Source organism: Ambystoma mexicanum, chromosome 9, assembly GCF_040938575.1.
Source record: "Ambystoma mexicanum isolate Mex_15411 chromosome 9, UKY_AmexF1_1, whole genome shotgun sequence".
Lineage (NCBI taxonomy): Eukaryota > Metazoa > Chordata > Amphibia > Caudata > Ambystomatidae > Ambystoma > Ambystoma mexicanum.
Window position 1 is genome coordinate 1280360240 of NC_090931.1, and position 21475 is coordinate 1280381714.

The window sequence follows — 21475 nt, forward strand, 5'->3', positions numbered from 1 at the left end:
AGCTGCCTTCCTGATAGGAGAGGAGAATAGTCTGCAATACATGTGGCATAAACAGCACCAATGTGGTTCATGTTGCTAAATGAACTTTACCACAGAAGTACTTGCAGTAGAGTTAGAAACTTTTAGTCCTGGCAGACGAGTACACCAGGGCAAGGGATTTTGTAGTGTTAGATCTGGCAGGTGAGTAAACCAGGTATTGAAGTACTGTATTGTGGTTAAAGACTGAGAAGAAGTGGCAATGCCACTACCATATATTGTGAATCATTGTGCAATCACCCTGAAATACTGTTTCCATTACCTATAAGGAACTGTGAAAGTGCTTTTGGTTCTGAGGAAGTTTTGTTGAACTTTTATTATCAGTGGAGAGCACAGATTGTTATTTCTGTTGTAACTGTGGGAAGTCCCCTTGAGAGACTTGTTGGAGCAAGAAGAACATGCTTTCCAGAACTGTGGTGTAAAACGAAGCTTTCCTGTTTTGAACTGTGGATACAAAATTCCTGCTTTGAATCTGGGGTAGGAAACAGCACCCAAGTCACAAGGAGAAACCGTTAATAAGCATAGGTTTGATATAACTGTGGTTTTGTTATATTTTCAATTGCCATATAATCCCTTCATATGTATACGTGTGGGGGACAGATTTCTTTTATTAGAGTGTTTCCTTTAATTATTTTGATAGGAAGGGAAATTCTCTTTCGGGTAGGGATTATGAGACATTTATCAAACCTTTTCAAGTTAATAAAATGGCATTTAATGAAAAATCTTCACAAAGTTGTCCGCCTCACATTTCTGACTCCTCACTTCCCCCTCTACAGACACACTGCTGGTGCAGAAGTTGGCATAGTGTCATGTCTCGACAGGGATGGCGGGTTTGGGACCGCTGGCGCTATGGTCCGCCATAGCGTTTCCCATCACGTTCTTTCCTTTCTACGTATTTAGCGGTCTAGTTGTTGCACGCGCACGTAACCGGAAGTATTTTTTGCACCACTTCCTGGTTGCGGACCGTCAGCCTGCTTAACGGATTGTCTTTGCCAAGCCCTGTTATACCTTCCTGTCAGCTGTGTACCGGGCCTCTGCCTGTTATATTCGGATTGTCTCCGCCTCACGTCTGAAGCTCTACAGCCGCCATTGAAATCTACTCCACCCTACTTGCGGATTTTCTCAGTCTTCCATCTGCTCCAAGTTCCAGCCCACTCGAGCCTGTCTCACATTCTATGGGAGGAAGTCTTTCAAGGGTTTTTTTGTGCCTTTGGCTTTTTCCCCTAGCGTGATGTTCCCGGAGGGTTTACCCCTGTCACACCTTTTACGGTGGCACGGTGGCATCCCTACCTCCTCAAAAAACGGAGAGACCCACAAGCCACGAGAAAAGGAAAACTAAGAAGGACGAAGGTGAGGTGTTGGGGGAGGGTGGTGAAACAGAGTCCTCTTGTGAAGAAGAGGATATTACCGACCCTAGTGACAGTTTGCAACGCCACCAAGAAACTAGGATGGCAACACCACAACAAGTTCAGGAACTCGTTGCTGCAGTCCAAAGCCTGAACTTGGAAGTACTGAACCGCAAGGCCGCTAATACAGCGTTACAGCAAAGAATGACGGAGAGAGAACGACCCTCTACAGACCTACCCTCACTCCCTTTAGTATCGGGCAAGTTTGATGGTTCACCTAAGCGAGTAAAGGAATTTCTGGATGCTTGCAACCTTAACTTCTCTTTCCGTCCTCAAACTTTTGCTTCAGACCATGCCAAAGTGGGGTTTATGATTACTCATATGATGGGTAACGCTCTGGCATGGGCCACCCCTCTAGTAAATCAGCCCGATCCAGTATTGCAGTATTGTAGCGCATTCAAGACCCTACTACAGCAGACCTTTTTGCGCACAGAAAGTACGTTTCTTGCATCAGAAGACCTTCTTGACATCCGACAAGGAAATTCCGACTTATTGTCTTATATCACCACCTTTAAACAAGTAGCAGCTGAAGTAGGATGGCAGGAGCAGGATCAATATGCCATCTTTCGGCGAGGATTGAGAGAGGATCTCAAGGACGAGTTTGCCCATATAGCTCGTCCAACCTCTTTTGCCAACCTCATCACAGCTAACCTCCGGATAGAATTTCGACTGTCGGAACGGCGGGCTGAAAAGAAGACCAAGTTCTATGGACCCCCTCCCCTGGAAACCCATCCTCCTACATCTTCGCTGCCTTTACGCCAAAGTAAAGATGAACACATGCAAATAGGAACTGCTCGAGCTCCTCTCACCCCGGAGGAACGTAAGAGACGTAGGGATGGCTGTTTATGCATGTATTGTGGAGCATCCACCCATTTGTTACGGGATTGTCCAGAAGTCCCTCCCAAACTATCAGGAAACAATCGCCCTCGGTAATTGTTAGGACTCACTTCCGAGGGGCCATCCCAAGTCCTTACGCCACTCTTTCAGTATCCTCCTCGGGGATACCGGAAGATTCTCGACTCATGGTACTTACTGTGACTTTAAAACTGGGGAACACCGAGGTAACCTCCCAGGCCTTACTCGATTGTGGGGCAGCCGGTAACTTCATCGATACCCTTTGGGCAGAACAGAAGGGTATAAACCGAGTGGCTAAACAAGAAGACCAGAAGCTGGAAGGGGTCGATGGAGAACCTTTAAGTTCAGGAATGATTACCCACACCACTGAAGAACTCACCCTATACATACAGCAGCATTCTGTATGATTGTTTTTGACATTATCCGTGCAGCCCACTTTCCCCTCATCTTGGGGATAGGTTGGCTGCGAAAACACAACCCTCATATAGACTGGACGAAGAACCTACTAAGCTTCCAATCTGCATTCTGTAAGGCAGAATGTCTAGCAGAGCCAAGATTTGAAACCATTCAGACCACAAGTAAGGGTGAACCCAGAACCGTCCATTGTCTACCACATCACCTCAAGGACTTTATGAAGGTAGTCACCGAGAAGATTCCCATAGAGCTACCTACACACCGACCGGAAGACTGCTGCATTGATCTCACTCCTGGAGCTCTGGTGCCCTTCTGTAGGATGTTCCCTCTATCTCTGGAAGAAAAACATTATCTCAGAGAGTACCTGGATAACAACTTAGCTAATGGTTTGATCAGGCCTTCGAAATCCCCTGCTGGGGCCTCCTAAGAAGGAGTCACAGGAATTGAGACCCTGCATTGACTATAGGGGATTGAACAAGGTAACCATTAAGGATCGTTACCCGATGCCCCTGATATCGGAAATTATTCAAGCCGTCCAGGGAGCCATCGTTTTCACTAAACTTGATCTACGGAATGCCTACCATCTGCTCCGTATTCAGACAGGAGACGAGTGGAAAACGGCATTCAGGACTCCGTTTGGGCTGTATGAATATCAGGTGATGCCCTTTGGGCTAGTCAATGCCCCTTCAATCTTTCAACGCTTTATGGGCCGTCTTTTTCTGACTTACTGTGTCATACCACCATCGTGTATCTCAATGACATTCTGGTGTTTTCTAATACAACTGAAGAGCACGAAGAACATGTCAAGGAAGTCTTCCGGAGATTAAGAGACAATCATCTCTCTGTCAAACTCAACAAATGTGTGTTCTCCGCCACATCCATTCCCTATTTTGGATTCATACTTTCCAGTCAAGGTAGTTCTATGGACTCCCCGCAAGGTGTCTTCAATTCTGGAATGGCCTTCACGTAAATCCATCAAGGAAATACAGGGGTTTCTTGGCTTGGCGAACTTTTATCGAAAGTTCATCTCAAATTTCTCTGAGGATAGTACCCATCACAACCCTACTCAAGAAATCCTCGGCCCCGTTCAGATGGACTACTGAAGCAGAAGAGAGCTTTCTCAGCCTTAAAGAAGCCTTTTGTACCGCTCCCATCCTCCTTCAGCCTGATCAAAGCCGGCCCTTCATTGTAGAGACAGATGCCTCTGCGGCTGCTATTGGGGCAGTCTTATTGCAAGAACATCAAGGCTTTGAACACCCCATTTCGTATCATTCAAAAACTCTCAATGCTAGTCAAAGGAACTATTCTGTAATAGAACGTGAACTACTAGCAATGAAATTGGCCTGTCTGGAGTGGCGCCATTTACTGCAGGGAGGTGAACACCCATTTACCATCCGGACCGACCACAAAAACCTGCAGGCCCTAAGACAGTTTGAATGCTACAATACTCGGCAAGCACGTTGGGCCCACTTTTTTGCCCAATTTGACTTTTTCATCACTTACATACACGGTCACCAGAATCTGGTGGCAGATTCACTTTCTCGCCGATGTGATTACATGTCCGAATCGGACGCCTCTCGAATTGATGTTTCCACTTACCAAGCGGATCGGAGTGTTATCCACATTCTTGAGACAAGTGAGAGAAGCTTCTGGAGGTCAATTTGAAGTGGATCAACATTCCAAGGACATCAAGTATGACATCAAAGATGGCCTTTATTTTGTAAGAGGTAAATTGTATTTACCCACATTAACTTTTCGGAGGTTGGCTTTAACTTGGTGTCATGATTCCAAGATAGCTGGACATAGAGGAAGCAAGGGCACCTTTGAGTATCTACAAAGGCATTTTTACTGGCCTGGTATGAGAGAAGATGTAATTCGTTATGTACAGTCCTGTGCAGTTTGTCTTCGCAACAAGAGTTCACACCAAAAGCCGGTAGGGTTACTGGAACCCTGTGCTGTTCCCGACGGTCCTTGGAGTACCATCTCGACCGATTTCATCGTAGAGTTGCCTCAATCTAAAGGATGTACTTGTATCATGGTGGTGGTCGATTCCTTTACCAAACTGGCTCCCTTCTCCCCTTTACCGGGGGTTCCATCTGCAGCTGAAACGGCTGAGGTATTCGTGAAGGATATCTTCCGCCTCCATGGTGTACCTACGAAAATTATCTCCGATCGGGGAAGTCAATATACTTCACGGTTTTGGAAGGACAACTGTGGACGATTAGGAGTGGAGAGAGCTTTGACATCTGGGTTCCACCCTCAATCTAATGGACAGACAGAACGCCTCAACGGAAACCTTCAACAGTATCTGCGATGCTTTGTAAACCTCCAGCAGGACAATTGGGTCTCCCTACTACCACTAGCTGAGTTTTCCTATAACAACTCTTTTCACTCTGCTCTTGGTAGAAGTCCTTTTTTCTGCACCTATGGCTATCACCCACGTTCTATGTTACCTATTTATGACTTATCCACCAGCCTGCCTTTGGTGGATTCCACCCTCGTCCTCCTTCGAGAAATCCATGAGAAAACTAGAAAGAGTCTTAGTGAGGTCCAAGAACGCTACAAGTCACAAGCCGACAAACACCGCTGCCCAGTTCCTGGATGGGAAGTAGGATCTCAGGTGATGTTGTCCACTAGATACTTACCTGGATGGGCACACACCTCCAAACTTTCCCCTAGGTTCATAGGACCCTACAAGATCACACATGTGATCAATCCGGTGGCATTCAGATTACAACTTCCCAAAGGCCTTCGTAGGGTACACCCCGTTTTTCATGCTTCTCAATTGAAGCCATTCCACGAAGACACTTGGGCTCGCCATCCCAAAAGATCTCCTTTACCCACAGATTCCACCCAGGATGAGTATGAAGTTGCTCAGATCTGCGATTCTAGATACCGCAGGGGTTGAGTAGAGTATCTTGTACGGTGGAAAGGATATCCCTGGTCAGAAAATTCCTGGGAACCTCTCTCATATCAATGCCCCGCTCCTGGTACGCAAATTCCATTTCCATCATCCTGGCAAACCTGGGGGCGGACACTTTCGGAGGGGGCATACTGTCATGTCTCGACAGGGATGGCGGGTTTGGAACCGCTGGCGCTATGGTCCGCCATAGCGTTTCCCATCACGTTCTTTCCTTTCTACGTATTTACCGGTCTAGTTGTTGCACGTAACCGGAAATATTTATTGCACCACTTCCTGGTTGCGGACGCGTTGCAACGTTTCCGGGTAGCCGCCTGTGTTGCCGTCGCTCTCGTTGAGTGTTTTTGTTCCACTCTCGGACTTTGTCCGTTCTTCTCATTTTTACCCTTCCCTGCCCTCTGGTTCCTCTCCTTTCTGCTTTGCCTGCTCGCTCCTCCCTCTGTTTCTCTCCCTCTCTCCCTCTTGTCCCCCTTTCTTTTCCCTTTTCCTTCTTCCCTTTCTTCCACGCCAGTTTTCCGGTCCACTGCCCGCCTTTCGCATCCTCTGTTCCGCTCTGGCTCTATCCTGTCAGCCGTGTACCAGACCTCAGCCTGCCTTACGGATTGTCTTTGCCAAGCCCTGTATACCTTCCTGTCAGCTGTGTACCAGACCTCAGCCTGCTTAACGGATTGCTTTGCCAAGCCCTGTTATACCTTCCTGTCAGCTGTGTACCGGGCCTCTGCCTGTTATATTCGGATTGTCTCCGCCACACGTCTGAAGCTCTACAGCCGCCATTGCATCTACTTCAGCCTACTTGTGGATTCTCTCACAGTCTTCCATCTGCTCCAGCCCACTCAAGCCTGTCCCACATTCTCTGGGAGGAAGTCTCTCAAGGGGTTTTTTGTGCCTTTGGCTTTTTCCCCTAGTGTGACGTTCACGGAGGGTTTACCCCGTCACACCTTTTACGGTGGCATCCTTCTGTGGACGTCCCTACCTCCATTAAAAAGGAGAGACCCACAAGCCACGAGAAAAGGAAAACCAAGCAGGACGAAGGTGAGGAGTTGGGGGAGGGTGGTGAAACGGAGTCCTCTTGTGAAGAAGCGGATGTTACTGACCCTGGTGACACAGTGGCAGAGTGGCCCACGTGCCCTCGCAGGACATGTGCTGTGCTCCACTGACTGGTGCAAACTGAAAGGGTAGCCAGAAGAAATTCTGCACTGCTCAAATGTTCCTGTAAGCACCTGTTATGGGCTCTACACAGTGCATGTTCGTGCGACAACAGGTGTGAATGTCTCAGCAAAAAGAAATAGGGGGCCGAAGGAGGTTATGGGGAAGATGAGGTGTCATTGTCCATGGATCGGTGGCGTCAAGGCCTTCAACCTGGTGTGGGCCTTCAACTGGTACCACAGCACTTCCATAGCCATTTGGTCACAGAGTTTGATGTGGCGGGGGTCACTGGCTATGCTGGGACCATGATGGGTGCTATGCTACAAGCATTGTGACATGTTCTTTGTGACTACCAACATCTGGGATGACGACACCAAGTGCTCTGTTCTGCTTTTTTTAATGCTGGCAGTGAAGCGCACCGCCTTTTCAAAACATTGCCTATGGGTAATAGGTGATATGCAGACACCAAAGCCACCTTAACAAACTATTTACACCAATGGCCAATGTGGACTATGAAAGGTTCCAGTTCAGACAGGCGCAACGGGAGTCAACAGAATCGATGGACGCCTTCTGTACCAGGTTGTGTCACCTGGCCGCCACATGTGCATTCTAGGGCGAAGAGGTAGAGATTAGAGGCCAAATCATCCCAAAGTACCACTTGTCACAACTGTGGAAGCACATTTTGAAGGAGCCCAGTCTGCCTCTAATAAAGTATTCTGGAACTAGGGCAAGCGCAAGAGCTGGTGAACATGAGGGAATCACACGTGGAAGATGCAATGAGGGATATGAAGATTGAACAGGCACATGTGATCAAGTCTACAGCCCCTAGGCCGAGCAAGAGGAGAACAAAGGTAAAAGCCCATCCACTGCAACAAGGATGTCCAGGATCCAGTGAAATTATCCCCAGGAGTATCCACCGACGGGAAGACAATGCGGATGATGTGGCAAGATGGACCACTATGCAAGCATGTGCCAGGAGGCATGGTCTTCATTCCCAATTTGACTACAATCGGAAAAATCCTCTGAGGAATCTTCTCCTCAGTGATACTGTGTGGGAGTGGATTGCAACAACTCGGACAGCATTTGAGAAGGCCAAAGCAGCCCTTGCGTAGGACACGACAATGACCTTCATCAACCCCCATTGCCAATCATAACTTTTGGTCGATTCATGTCAGCAGGACTTGGGCCAGTGCTGACACAGCTGGATGGTGAATGTGTTCAAAGGCTGATCTCGTTTGCCAGTAAGGCGCTCACGGCTATAGAGAGAAGATAGTCACGAATTGAGCATGAGGCACTGGCCGTGCTGTGAGTTGCCAGTATGTTCAGATGCATGTCTTTGGGTGGCCCGTCATCGTGATCAGACCAAAAACCACTGCTGCCTATACTGCATAGCTCTGGTCTGCGCCGGCAAATTTGATTGGAGAGGTAGATGCTGAAACCGCAGGATAATGGATTGAAGCTATGTTTTTATGCAGCGGCATCAAATACTGCTGATTACCTTTCGAGGCATCCGTTGGTTATGAATCCAAAAGAGAATGTCAAGACTTTGTAGACCGAAGAGCTGGTTGGCATGGTTATCACGGCCGCGGTGCCCAACTCACTGTCACTTGATGGGATCGCAGCGGCAACAAGCAGGCATAGAGGAATGCAGCTGGTGGTAGACCAACTACGTGGAGTACAGTGCAAGGCGCTTCTGGCTATTGTGAGCCAGTGCACACTGGGCACCCAAGCATTTATGAATGCACTCTGGAGAGTGATAGCTGAACTCTGTGGGAGCGAAAGGGGTGCTGCTACGAGACACAAGGATAGTAATTCCCCCAGCCATGAATCCAGCAGTCCTGGAAAAGGCACACACAGGTCACCATGGAGTAAGCAAGACCAAGGCATGCCTACGGGAGAAAGTTTGTTTCCCTGATCAAGAGGCCCACATAGATTTGATAATTATGCAATGCAATTGGTGCTAGGCTTCTGGGAGCATTCCTAAACCTCCACCTATACAGACCCCTGAAACAGTTGAACTGTGGCAGGCCCTGAGTATGGATTTTGGAACCATTCTACAGAACAGTCATTTCCTGGTGCTCCTCAATGAGTTGGTGCGATTTGTTATTCCGACATCGGCAGAGGTGGTGGTTCCTGTCACTGAGGATATCCTTCCGGCACATGCACTGCCGCAGTCGGTGAGGACGTGTGGGGATGGGCCTTTAATCACCTTAACCAAAAACAGACCCATCACTTAAGCGATTACATGGTTGTACATAAAGCAAGTTTTTGTACAAAAGCTCCAGGGAGCGGTTAGATGGTGTTGCAGGACCAAACTAACCCAAGTATCAACAATACAACATCAGTTGGCAGTTTTATATACCTTTTGCAACAATCTTAAACATTTTCAGATACTTTAATCACCATCCACCCCAAATATGATTGGACATAACCTCTTCAAAAAAAATCCCATCTTTTCTCAATTCTTCAATTTTCATTGTCCAGGGTTATCCTCATTATCTTCAGATCATATTCAAAACACACCTCTTATTGGGATATGTTCGTAGTAGGTCAAGACGTTGGTGCATGGTTAAACATTAGTATTAGAAACATAATTCATTGTTAGCAATAAATGGCCTAAGGCCTTTAACATCAAGTATGATTACACATGGTCCTGCTGACATATTTTGGCAAATAGAGGAAGGTCTGCATAAACAGGATTTTCTTTGAACTACAGATTGCGGTCTTCATTCCACAGAGTCCATGCACCTTAAAGACCTTCAAATGTATGCAGCCACATACAACCTCTGATGACCTGGATAAACACTTGAACATGAGACTCGAGGCCGGGGTCTGACGGTTATTGCCACCAAACAAGTGACTAACCCCTTCTAAAGATTTTAATACAAAGGGCAAGATAACATCTGTTCCCTTGAAATAACTGTAAACCTAGACCTGTTTGTACAACCTTATTACTAGGTAACTAAATTTCTTTCCGCCAAGAATGTCCCTGCCACTTAGAATGCATGTGTAACAACTAACAGTGGAGAAAAGCACCCCATTGTATGGATGTGTGTTCGTGTTGCATTTGCAGTTTTAATGTTTATCTTTCTACATGCATGAAGATCTAAAAGGTATACATTCTAAATAATTGTAACACTAGAAGTAATATATAATGAACTCCATTTGATTCATATGGATTTGAAACACTGTCCCAGTTTGCTGCTATCCCCCCCATCATCAATATGGTGGGCGCAACATGAATCCCTCGTAATAAAGGGGATCCTCCTTGACCACCCCAAAAGACAGACAATGGTCCGCCGTTCCAGGGAATAGTGTTTAAGGAATTCCTGGATGTTGTAAGGAAGGCATGGTATCAACAATAGGACAGACACAAGTGACCGCAGTTCAAGGGTGTTCATTGAACTTTCACAAGGGCGTGATAAGTGCCTATCTAAATCTACACATGGCGCAAGCTACGACCACCAAATAATAATAATGCAGTCCTAGTGGAGTTTTGTCAAAATAAAACGGCCTATACTAAAAAAAAAAAAAAATTGCCAATCCTTGCCTTTAATTTACAAATAGTGTGGGGTAATGTTCATAAAAAGAAAAGTGTTCACAAAATGATATGTCACAATGTTCGGCCCGTTGGCCTCTCTTCTCCATGTTTTCAGCCTTGGGCAAGGCAGTTCACTCGAGCATAGCACACACTCTTGCCTCTTTTCGCATCAAAGTCTTTTGATTCAGAGGGCCTGATGTACAAAATAAGATAGTTAGTTATTTTCTTCTTACAAGTATTCAACTCGGATGCTTCACTCTGTATCCTCCTCAGCCGGGCTCAAATCTCTGTTATTTTATGATTGTTACTGCGGATCCCCCACTCAGATCCCACTTTTTACAAAGTTCAGAGAAGATTTGTTTTCTCAGGTGACTCACGGTTCACCACGGATCCCCCTCAGCCGGGCTCAGATCCATCCCTTTTTCAATTGGTCTCACTCAGCTGGGCTCAGACCAATTATAGTTCACCTTGATTTATCGAAGACTTTCGAATGTGCATAGGATTTAGCTTGACCCATTGCAGGACCACTTCGATACAAACTTTCATTTTACTATACAGTTGCCTTTCAGTTAGATACTTAACAGAGACCTTCGAATGAGCACCCACGTGGTGCCAGACCACTCTGTATACAGTATCTCACTTGGCCTCCCATAGTTCATTCACTCGGTTGGTTTCCAATTACATTCGTGTCGCTCATCACATGCGTTTCACACACTGTCCTCTTTGAATTTCTTCATACAATGTTGCTGCTTGCAACCTTGGTTCAAACACAAGCAGTCTTTCTGACTCACCGGCTGTGCTTTCTTTACTGGTGCTGCTTTGTTGTAGAAGCCAAGGACATTACCACAGCAGCAATTGCTCCTCCCCCCTTGGTTATCGACGTGGTAGAGTCCCGGGTACCTTCTATGCACAGTTTAGGTTTGTTCAGCTTTAGATCCCGGTCTTAGGCTTCTTACTTTCCAAGGTTCGCGAAAGTAATGGTCTTTAAAGGTCAAGGGCACTTCCCACCTTGCAACCCTCTCTGGTCTCACTGTCTTTCTCCTTGTATTAAATTGCCATCTTGCAACTGCTGTTTGTTCATGTACTTTTCCTCGCTCAGAGTGTGCCAACATGCTCCACCTTTTATCCGTTTGGGGAAGTGTGATGGAAGTCAGGTGTGTGTAATGATCAGTAATTGCCTGACCATTGTATTGGGACATGTTTGGAATACAGCACCGTTGTTAGTCTGTCACTCACAGTGGACTTTCCATGAGAAAGTGTTTGCGTCGGGAAAGGGGGTGGGTTGAGTTCCTAGGTATCATACCTGGTAGGATGGGGAAAAGATGTTACAGGGAAGGGCATACCGCGTCTCGCCATTGTCAGGCTGAGAGGTCCTGTATCCGCGGAAGCTGCTGAACCCCCGACAATCCCCCTGAGATGTATTTCCCAGAACTAGTTTTCAATACAGCTCTGTAAACTACACCCCAAAGGGAAAGGGGGAATGGGACAACAAAACAACACCAGGCAGACTGCGTCAAGGCTAATCAGTGCTGAACCTGCAGAGGATAAAGAATAACATATACACTTTCTTAATTCACTTACTTAACCTTATGAATGGGAAGTAATTAATCCTTAACTAATAATTGAGAATCCTACCTGGTTCTTCTCTTGAAATTTCTTAGAGAAGCGGATAAGAAGCTGAAAATCTCTCTTACTTGCGATACTAGAAATTCCCAGCAACTTCTTACATTAGGCAAAACTGGAAGTTTTAGTTCTTTGTTTGTCTTTTTCCAACTTGCACTGGTAGTTCAATTAGATTGTCTTTAAAATGTTCTTTCTTGTAATATCAAAACTTTTCAAACTATTTATAATTATCTTGAGTCTTTGAATCCTTGAAGAAAGAGGAAAAAACGTGCTAACTGCACACGCAGGTTATTTCCATTAATCGTTGAACTTCACATAGAAATCTTCCTGGTTGAAGAACACGCGCAAACGGATGAAGACGCGCGATCCAAGTAATCCACACGCGCAAAAATCCACACGCGCAACAATTCACACGCGCAATGGTCCACACGCGCAATAATATTCTCCTGCGAGACACGCGAAATAAGAACACCCGCGCTATTGAGTTCAAAAGCAACGAAGTGATTGGCACGCGCAAAATTACTCGCGATGGAAAAAACACACGCGCACTCCCAAGGCACGCGACGAACAGATTCTCGCGCTTAAAATCACACGCGCTTTGTATTTCACACGCGCTTTGTACACACGCGATAAAAATCACACGCGCTTTATATTTCACACGCGAATTGTATTTCACACGCGCTTTGTATACTCGCGCTAAAAATCACACGCGCATTGTATTTCACACGCGCTTTATACTTCACACGCGCTTTGTATACTCGCGCTAAAAATCACACGCGCATTGTATTTCACACGCGCTTTATATTTCACACGCGCTTTTAAAATGGCACGAGACCAACCTCTGCTCGCGCTCGGAATACAAACGCTAGAAAGCACGCGCTCACTTGAATACGCACGTTACAGTCAAAATCTCGCGCTAAGGAACACCGCACTGGAAACACAAGCGTACACCGATAGTTCAATTGTTTTAGTTGAAACACTACTTTTAACGAATTTTCAAGGAGACTGTATTTAAGATGAACAGATTTACAGTAGAAATAAAGTCACTTATCTCCTTAGCGAATTCACAAAGATTTCCTGCTTTTCCTATCTTCCAAAACGAATTCCTGCCAGCTGAAGACTTCTCCTGAACCCCCAAGAAAGTAGCCGCTCAACTGCTGAGATCTGAAGGATAAAATCCACCAGGCCTAATACTAAAGCAGGAGCAGCCACTGAACACGTCCTCTCAGATGGGGTTTTGATGATGAAAGGCACAGAGTGACAGTTTAGAATGTTCATTGTTGTTCAGCATTGTCTTCTAGCCAATCAGAGCTGTCACTGTGAGGCTCCATCTTGCCTTGGGTCAGAACCAGGATTCTGAATCATTAAGTTAAGGCCTAACCAACTATAATGGAAAACTTCCCACCCACACAAAGCTAATCTGAAAAGGATAAATAATGAAAAGGAAACTTAAATAAGAGAAGGAAACCTGACAGTACCCCCCTCCTAATGCCCAGTCTCTGGGCCTATCTTGTGTGGGTATTTAGAGTGAAACTTAGCAACTAAACGGGGGGCATGTACATCAACTGAATCTTCCCAAGATCGTTCCTCCGGTCCATATCCCTCCCAATCAATCAAATACTGCAATCTTCCCCTCACTTTCCTAGAATCCAAAATTTGTTTAACCACAAATTCCTCAGATGAATCCTCCAAAATCACAGGGGAAGGTGGTGTTCTGAATCTAGCTCCTGAACAAACTGGTTTTAAAAGACTAACATGAAAGGTAGGATGTACCTTCAACTGCTTGGGTAATTTCAATCGTACTGCCACAGGGTTGATGATTTTCTCTACCTCAAAAGGGCCTACAAATCTTGGACTGAACTTATTCTTCCCCTTAATTTTCAGGTATCGGGTAGAAAGCCAAACTAAGTCTCCCACCTTATATTCAGGACCAGTTTTTCTTCTCAAATCGGCATATCTCTTATATTTCAACTTATTTTCTCCCAGAACCTTTTTTGCTCTATCCAAGTTATTTTTCATTATCAACAAGCGATCTTCCACTCTAGGATTCCCTGAATCCTCCTCCAACACCTCAAAACTCAGAAAGCGAGGATGAAACCCACGACCCAACAAGAAAGGGGACATAGAAGTAGCATCTTTTCCACAATTATTGTAAGAGAATTCTGCCAACCACACCAAATCCACCCATTCCTCTCTAGCTTGTAAATAACACCTTAAAAACTTCTCCAATTCTTGATTTACTCTCTCCACTTGTCCATTACTTTCCGGATGATACCCAGAAGTCAAACTAACTTCCACTCCAAGTTTCTTACAGAAGGCCCTCCAGAATTTTGAAATAAATTGAGATCCCCTGTCAGAGATAACTTGACTTGGGAGTCCATGTAGTCGAACTACACCTTGCAAAAAACTATGAGCCAGTTTTTCCGCGGTAACCTCTCCCTCTATTGGTAAAAAATGTGCTTCTTTAGTAAGAAGATCGACCACAACAAGAATGGTAGTACAACCCTTATCTTGAGGGAGATCTACTATGAAATCCATAGAAATTGTGTGCCAAGGACGAGGAGGAACAGGTAACGGCTCCAATAAACCATGCGGCTTCCCAACTTGACTTTTCGCTTGTGCACAGACTACACAAGTTTTAACAAAATTCAATGTGTCTTGGCGAATTTTTTCCCACCAAAAATTTCTTCGAACCAGTTCCAGAGTTTTTCTGAACCCAGGATGTCCTGCTAAAATGGATTCATGACAATTTCTCAAAACCTTTTCTCTCAACTCATCAGTAGGTACATAAAGCTTATTATCAAAAAAAGGAAGATTGTCTTTCAACTTTCTAGCTGGATCCAGTCTCACCCACTCCTCCATCTTCTGCAAGGACATATTTTGACGAACTTCATTCAAAAAATCCATTTCTTTAATGGCTCCAGCTAACAAAAAACGTTCTGGGGCAATTATAGGTTCTGGTTCTATAATCTCTTTGTCTTCACTTCCAGGAAATTGGCGAGATAACGCATCAGCTTTTTTGTTCTGACTTCCAGGTTTAAAAGTCACAATGAAATCATAATCTGCAAAGAACAAAGACCAACGAAGTTTTCGTGGAGACAAAGTTCTTGCAGATTTTAAAAACAATAAATTTCTGTGATCAGTAAGGACCGTTACTGTATGTCTTGCTCCTTTAAGAAAATGTCTCCATTCTTCAAAAGCGGACTTTATTGCTAACAGTTCCCGATCAGCAATTGTGTAGTTCACTTCAGCAGCAGAAAACTTTCTAGAAAAGAATGCAACTGGATGTATTTGACCAGTAGTTTCATTCCTTTGAGAAAGCACCGCCCCCAACGCTAAATTTGAAGCATCCGCCTCCACAAAAAAAGGTTTAGAAAGATCTGGATGAATTAGAATTGGACTAGAAGTAAATCTTTGTTTTAACTCTTGAAAAGCCTTTTCTGCTTCAAGGTCCCAGTCAAATTTCACTCCTTTTTTCAAAAGTCTCGTTATAGGAGCAACCAGTCGAGAAAAACCTTCTATAAATCTCCTATAAAAATTGGCAAACCCTAAGAAACTTTGTATTTCCTTAACCTTAGTAGGAGGGGGCCATTCAAGAACGGCTTGCACCTTTTTAGGATTCATTTCTAAACCCTTAGGTGAAATTATAAAACCTAAAAACTCCACAGAATCGGTATGGAATTGACTTTTTTCCAATTTGGCAAACAAATGATTTTCTCGCAATTTTTGTAACACCAAGCGCACATGTTTCTGATGTTGATCTAGGTCAGAAGAGAAAATCAAAATATCATCGATATAAACGACAACAAAAATATCCAAGAATTCTCTAAAAACCTCATCAATGAAAAATTGGAAAGCCGCTGGAGCATTACATAGACCGAATGGCATAACTTGATATTCAAACAGCCCAAATCTGGTCTTAAACGCTGTCTTCCATTCGTCCCCTTCCTGCACACGTACAAGATGGTAAGCTCCTCTCAGATCTAATTTAGAGAAAACATTTGCTCCTTGTATTTGATTAAGCATTTCTGAGATGAGAGGAAGAGGATACCGGTTCTTAATAGTGACTTTATTAACTGCTCGATAATCTATGCAAGTTCTAAGCGAGCCATCCGGTTTTGGTACAAAAAATAAAGGAGAGGCCGCAGGTGACTTAGAATGACGAATAAATCCTTTGGCCAAATTTTCCGACAAATATTCTTTTAAATAATCATTCTCTTTCTCAGTAAGAGCATATACCCTACTACTAGGCAAAATTGTTCCTGGCTCCAGTTCAATTTTACAATCAAAGGATCTATGGGGTGGTAATTCTCCTGCCACTTTCTCATCAAATACGTCCCAGAAATCTTTGTAACACTGGGGAAGTTGACCCACTACAGCTCCCACATCATGACCTCCAATTCCAGTCTCAGCCAGAAAACTAGATACGGAATTACTTTGTTTTACCTCTTCCTCTAAGAGACTTCCTGAAAAGCAATTCTCTTTACAAAAATCGGATTGCATGTCAATTGTCCTAGCACTCCAATCAATTAGGGGATTATGAAGAGTAAGCCAAGGCATGCCTAAGATAATCTTCAACAAAGGGGCATCAATTAACTCAAATGAAATTATCTCTCTGTGACCTCCTGATAACTCCAAAGTTAAAGAACCAGTTCTATGAGTAATAGGACCAGAAGATAAACATGTACCATCAACAGCCCTAGCCTGCTCTACAACCTCCTTCAGAATAATTGGAATTCCCAACGATTTGGCCAGACCCCAATCCATGAAATTCCCAGTCGCACCAGAGTCAATCATTACAGGACCATTTCCCTTACACTCCAAATCAAAAAATAAGGATACATTTATGGTTATATGAGGAACCGCTGTCTGCACCGTATTGGCGATCTGTTGTACCTTGACTGCTGAGGAAGAAGTCTTCTTGGGAGTGTAAGGACAGTTTCCTAAAAAATGCCCACCTCTTCCACAGTATAAACACAAATTATTATCTCTCCTCCTAGTCTTTTCCTCCACTGTTAACGGGCCTCTGATTCTTGGAGATGAATTATTCCCTTTGGGTCTACTCTCTATTTTGGGTCTATCTACTCTAAGTATAGACTTTACATCACTCTGACCATGACGTCTCTCTGCCTTCCTTTCACTCAAACGGAAATCCAATTGAATAACCAAATCAATCAGACCTTCACAAGTAGGAGGGCGTTCAACTACTCCAGACAAGGCATCCTTTAACTCATCTCTAAGGCCCCGATAAAACAACGAGGCTTGTTTAGCCTCGGGCCACTTGCTTTCTAACACAAGGGACTTAAATTGTGTTATATAAGCAATCAAGTCTCTATTACCTTGTTTTAATTCTAAAAGTTCACCATCCACTTCCAGAGATAGCTGTCTTCTATCAAACATTTTTCGGAATATCTCTAAAAAGTTGGTATAATTTTCTAAAACCGCACTCTTTTGACTCACCAACAACCCAGCCCAAGCAGATGCTTCCCCAGAAAGATATGACAACATAAATGTTATCTTAGAAGCATCCGATGGAAATAATTCTGGTCTACTCATAAAATGTAATTCACATTGTGTTAAAAACACCCTAAATCTCTTGGAATCCCCATGATAACGTTCTGGGGACGCCAAAGGCACTGGCATAATTATACTCCTTACCCCTTCTGCCACTGTTGGCGCCCGTTGTATGTGTGGTAACTGATCTTCTCTTTCTAACTCTGGTGGAGAACCTGCGCCCCCTGAAACCTCATCCTCTCTCCTTTCTCCCCTCTGTTGAATTTGTGTAACTTTAACACTTAAGTCATCCACCTTTTGACTAAGTAAAGCATTCTCATCCCGAGAAATGTTCAACTCCTCCCGTAACTCCCTAATCAAAGATCCTAACATCTCCATGGATTCGTCGGGGTTCATGACAGCTCGGGCGGACTAAATTATTGGCCTTTCATTCTGTCAGGCTGAGAGGTCCTGTATCCGCGGAAGCTGCTGAACCCCCGACAATCCCCCTGAGATGTATTTCCCAGAACTAGTTTTCAATACAGCTCTGTAAACTACACCCCAAAGGGAAAGGGGGAATGGGACAACAAAACAACACCAGGCAGACTGCGTCAAGGCTAATCAGTGCTGAACCTGCAGAGGATAAAGAATAACATATACACTTTCTTAATTCACTTACTTAACCTTATGAATGGGAAGTAATTAATCCTTAACTAATAATTGAGAATCCTACCTGCTTCTTCTCTTGAAATTTCTTAGAGAAGCGGATAAGAAGCTGAAAATCTCTCTTACTTGCGATACTAGAAATTCCCAGCAACTTCTTACATTAGGCAAAACTGGAAGTTTTAGTTCTTTGTTTGTCTTTTTCCAACTTGCACTGGTAGTTCAATTAGATTGTCTTTAAAATGTTTTTTCTTGTAATATCAAAACTTTTCAAACTATTTATAATTATCTTGAGTCTTTGAATCCTTGAAGAAAGAGGAAAAAACGTGCTAACTGCACACGCAGGTTATTTCCATTAATCGTTGAACTTCACATAGAAATCTTCCTGGTTGAAGAACACGCGCAAACGGATGAAGACGCACGATCCAAGTAATCCACACGCGCAAAAATCCACACGCGCAATGGTCCACACGCGCAATAATATTCTCCTGCGAGACACGCGAAATAAGAACACCCGCGCTATTGAGTTCAAAAGCAACGAAGTGATTGGCACGCGCAAAATTACTCGCGATGGAAAAAACACACGCGCACTCCCAAGGCACGCGACGAACAGATTCTCGCGCTTAAAATCACACGCGCTTTGTATTTCACACGCGCTTTGTACACACGCGATAAAAATCACACGCGCTTTATATTTCACACGCGAATTGTATTTCACACGCGCTTTGTATACTCGCGCTAAAAATCACACGCGCATTGTATTTCACACGCGCTTTATACTTCACACGCGCTTTGTATACTCGCGCTAAAAATCACACGCGCATTGTATTTCACACGCGCTTTATATTTCACACGCGCTTTTAAAATGGCACGAGACCAACCTCTGCTCGCGCTCGGAATACAAACGCTAGAAAGCACGCGCTCACTTGAATACGCACGTTACAGTCAAAATCTCGCGCTAAGGAACACCGCACTGGAAACACAAGCGTACACCGATAGTTCAATTGTTTTAGTTGAAACACTACTTTTAACGAATTTTCAAGGAGACTGTATTTAAGATGAACAGATTTACAGTAGAAATAAAGTCACTTATCTCCTTAGCGAATTCACAAAGATTTCCTGCTTTTCCTATCTTCCAAAACGAATTCCTGCCAGCTGAAGACTTCTCCTGAACCCCCAAGAAAGTAGCCGCTCAACTGCTGAGATCTGAAGGATAAAATCCACCAGGCCTAATACTAAAGCAGGAGCAGCCACTGAACACGTCCTCTCAGATGGGGTTTTGATGATGAAAGGCACAGAGTGACAGTTTAGAATGTTCATTGTTGTTCAGCATTGTCTTCTAGCCAATCAGAGCTGTCACTGTGAGGCTCCATCTTGCCTTGGGTCAGAACCAGGATTCTGAATCATTAAGTTAAGGCCTAACCAACTATAATGGAAAACTTCCCACCCACACAAAGCTAATCTGAAAAGGATAAATAATGAAAAGGAAACTTAAATAAGAGAAGGAAACCTGACAGTCATCCAGTGCCCCACTTCCAATCCCCGAAGACCCCTCATCCTGGTGATCCTCCCAAACTGGTCCATAAACGATGGCGGTGTCCCGGCCACCTGGATGACAGATCCCCGGGGACTAGCGGGTGAGCCACCTTCATATTTCTCACAATGTGGAGCATAGGCACATTATACCATGTTGGCCCCAGGCCAATGGTGAAGTGGAGTGATTTATGCCCGTGCTCAACAAGATGTTCCGGATTGCGATGGAAGAAGGCATATCTCTCGAAGGCGATGACTACTTTTATGATGGCATACAGGACGATGCCTTGCACATCTACAGGTATTTACCCAGCAAAAGATTGGGTCAATGATTCTGGAATATTGGTCCAGAGTATTGAGGAAAACTGGCTGTGAGTGGAGTAACAGACGCAGCAGGAGAACATTGACCGAGAATCAAGGCGCACTGCATTGCTGCGGAAAAGGCAGATCATTCAGAAGTTTGATATGTTGCATGAAAGGGCTGTGTGCACAATCACTAGGAAGAAAGGGTCTATGGTCCTGGCCAGTGTAGGCGAGGCATGGAATCACAAGTATGACACTGACTCAAAAGGTACAATTTGTGAAAGTTTTGTGGTTTGGAAAAACTCGTATTCTGCCCCATAACTAGGATGGGAGTAGTTTCGACCAACAAATAATAAATAAAACAGTCCAAGTGAAGTCTGTCAAATCAAAATGGCCTATGCTAACAAAACCTAATGCCTGGCCCATTTCTTTAACAAAAAGAGTATAAAGGAGATAAATATGTAAAGGAAAATCAGTGTTTAAATATAAAGAATAAATGTGGCTGAATCAGCTCTCCTCCCCACGTTAGGTAACGTGGAGTAAGGCGGTCCCCGTAGACAGGATGACGCACTCTAGCTCGGGTTTTCAACACGAAACCGTTCCAAAACGTGGATTGAGGCCCGCCTGGCCTTCCACGTTAAAGTCTCTCTCTTTCAGATTTCCAAATAACGTTTAAACAAAGTTCACGTAGGTCCCGCTCTGTCGGGCTCAGACCTTTCACAACCAAGTTCATGTAGGTCCCCCTCTGTCAGGCTAAGGCCTTTCACGACAAAGTTCAACAATACTTGCAAGGTGGCTCCCTACCCCAAGATTATTGCACTTCGGGTATCCCTCAGTCTGGTTCAGACCGTTTTCAGATGTCAAAGACTTTCAAATGTGCGTGGATTTCTTTATAGACCTCACAAGAACCACTTTGACTCAGTTCAATGCTCAGCTTCTTACTCTCCCCTTCTCTCTGGGTTACTTTTGCTCACCTCACTTTTACAGTTCATTTACTTTATCTCTACAAACAATGCACCTTTCACAGAAGCTTTTGAGGGGGCTGCTTCCTTTCGCCGGACCACTCGTTACTCAGTATCGCTGATTTCACCGCTGTCCTTACTTCAAAGTTCATTCACAGGTTTGCCTTTCGTGTCTCATCCAGATGTGTGCAGCCTTCACTTGCGATATATTGTTGCCACTTCAAACTTTCTTTAACACACACCGGTCTCTCGGGTCGCTTGCCAACTCACCTGCTTTGTGCGTTTCTGTTTTGGTTTTACGATTTCCAAATCACGAGTCAAGGTTAGTACGACAGGCTTGTCCTCTCCTCCCTAACTCTGCCGTTCACCCGTGAGGGTCGCTGGCGTCCTTGAAACACAACGCAGCCTTCTGATTTGGGATCTGGCCTTCTACACGTGTCTTTCGCGGCCTGTGGAGGCAACAACTTCCTGTAGGGAACTCCTAGGGTTTTTGATCCGTTGCTCTCGTCCCTTGGTCCGTCGCTCTGTTCTGAAATTTTCTGTAACAGGGTTTGGGGAAGTCCTGGTTGTTGGTACCCTT

The 21475-nt window shown here is 44.6% G+C and overlaps 1 protein-coding gene across 1 annotated transcript in view; it reads left to right on the plus strand.

Annotated features, from left to right (window-relative positions):
- The window catches only part of ESYT3 (extended synaptotagmin 3), a 392268-nt gene that overhangs the window by 268632 nt on the left and 102161 nt on the right, over window positions 1–21475 (plus strand). The window lies entirely within an intron of this gene.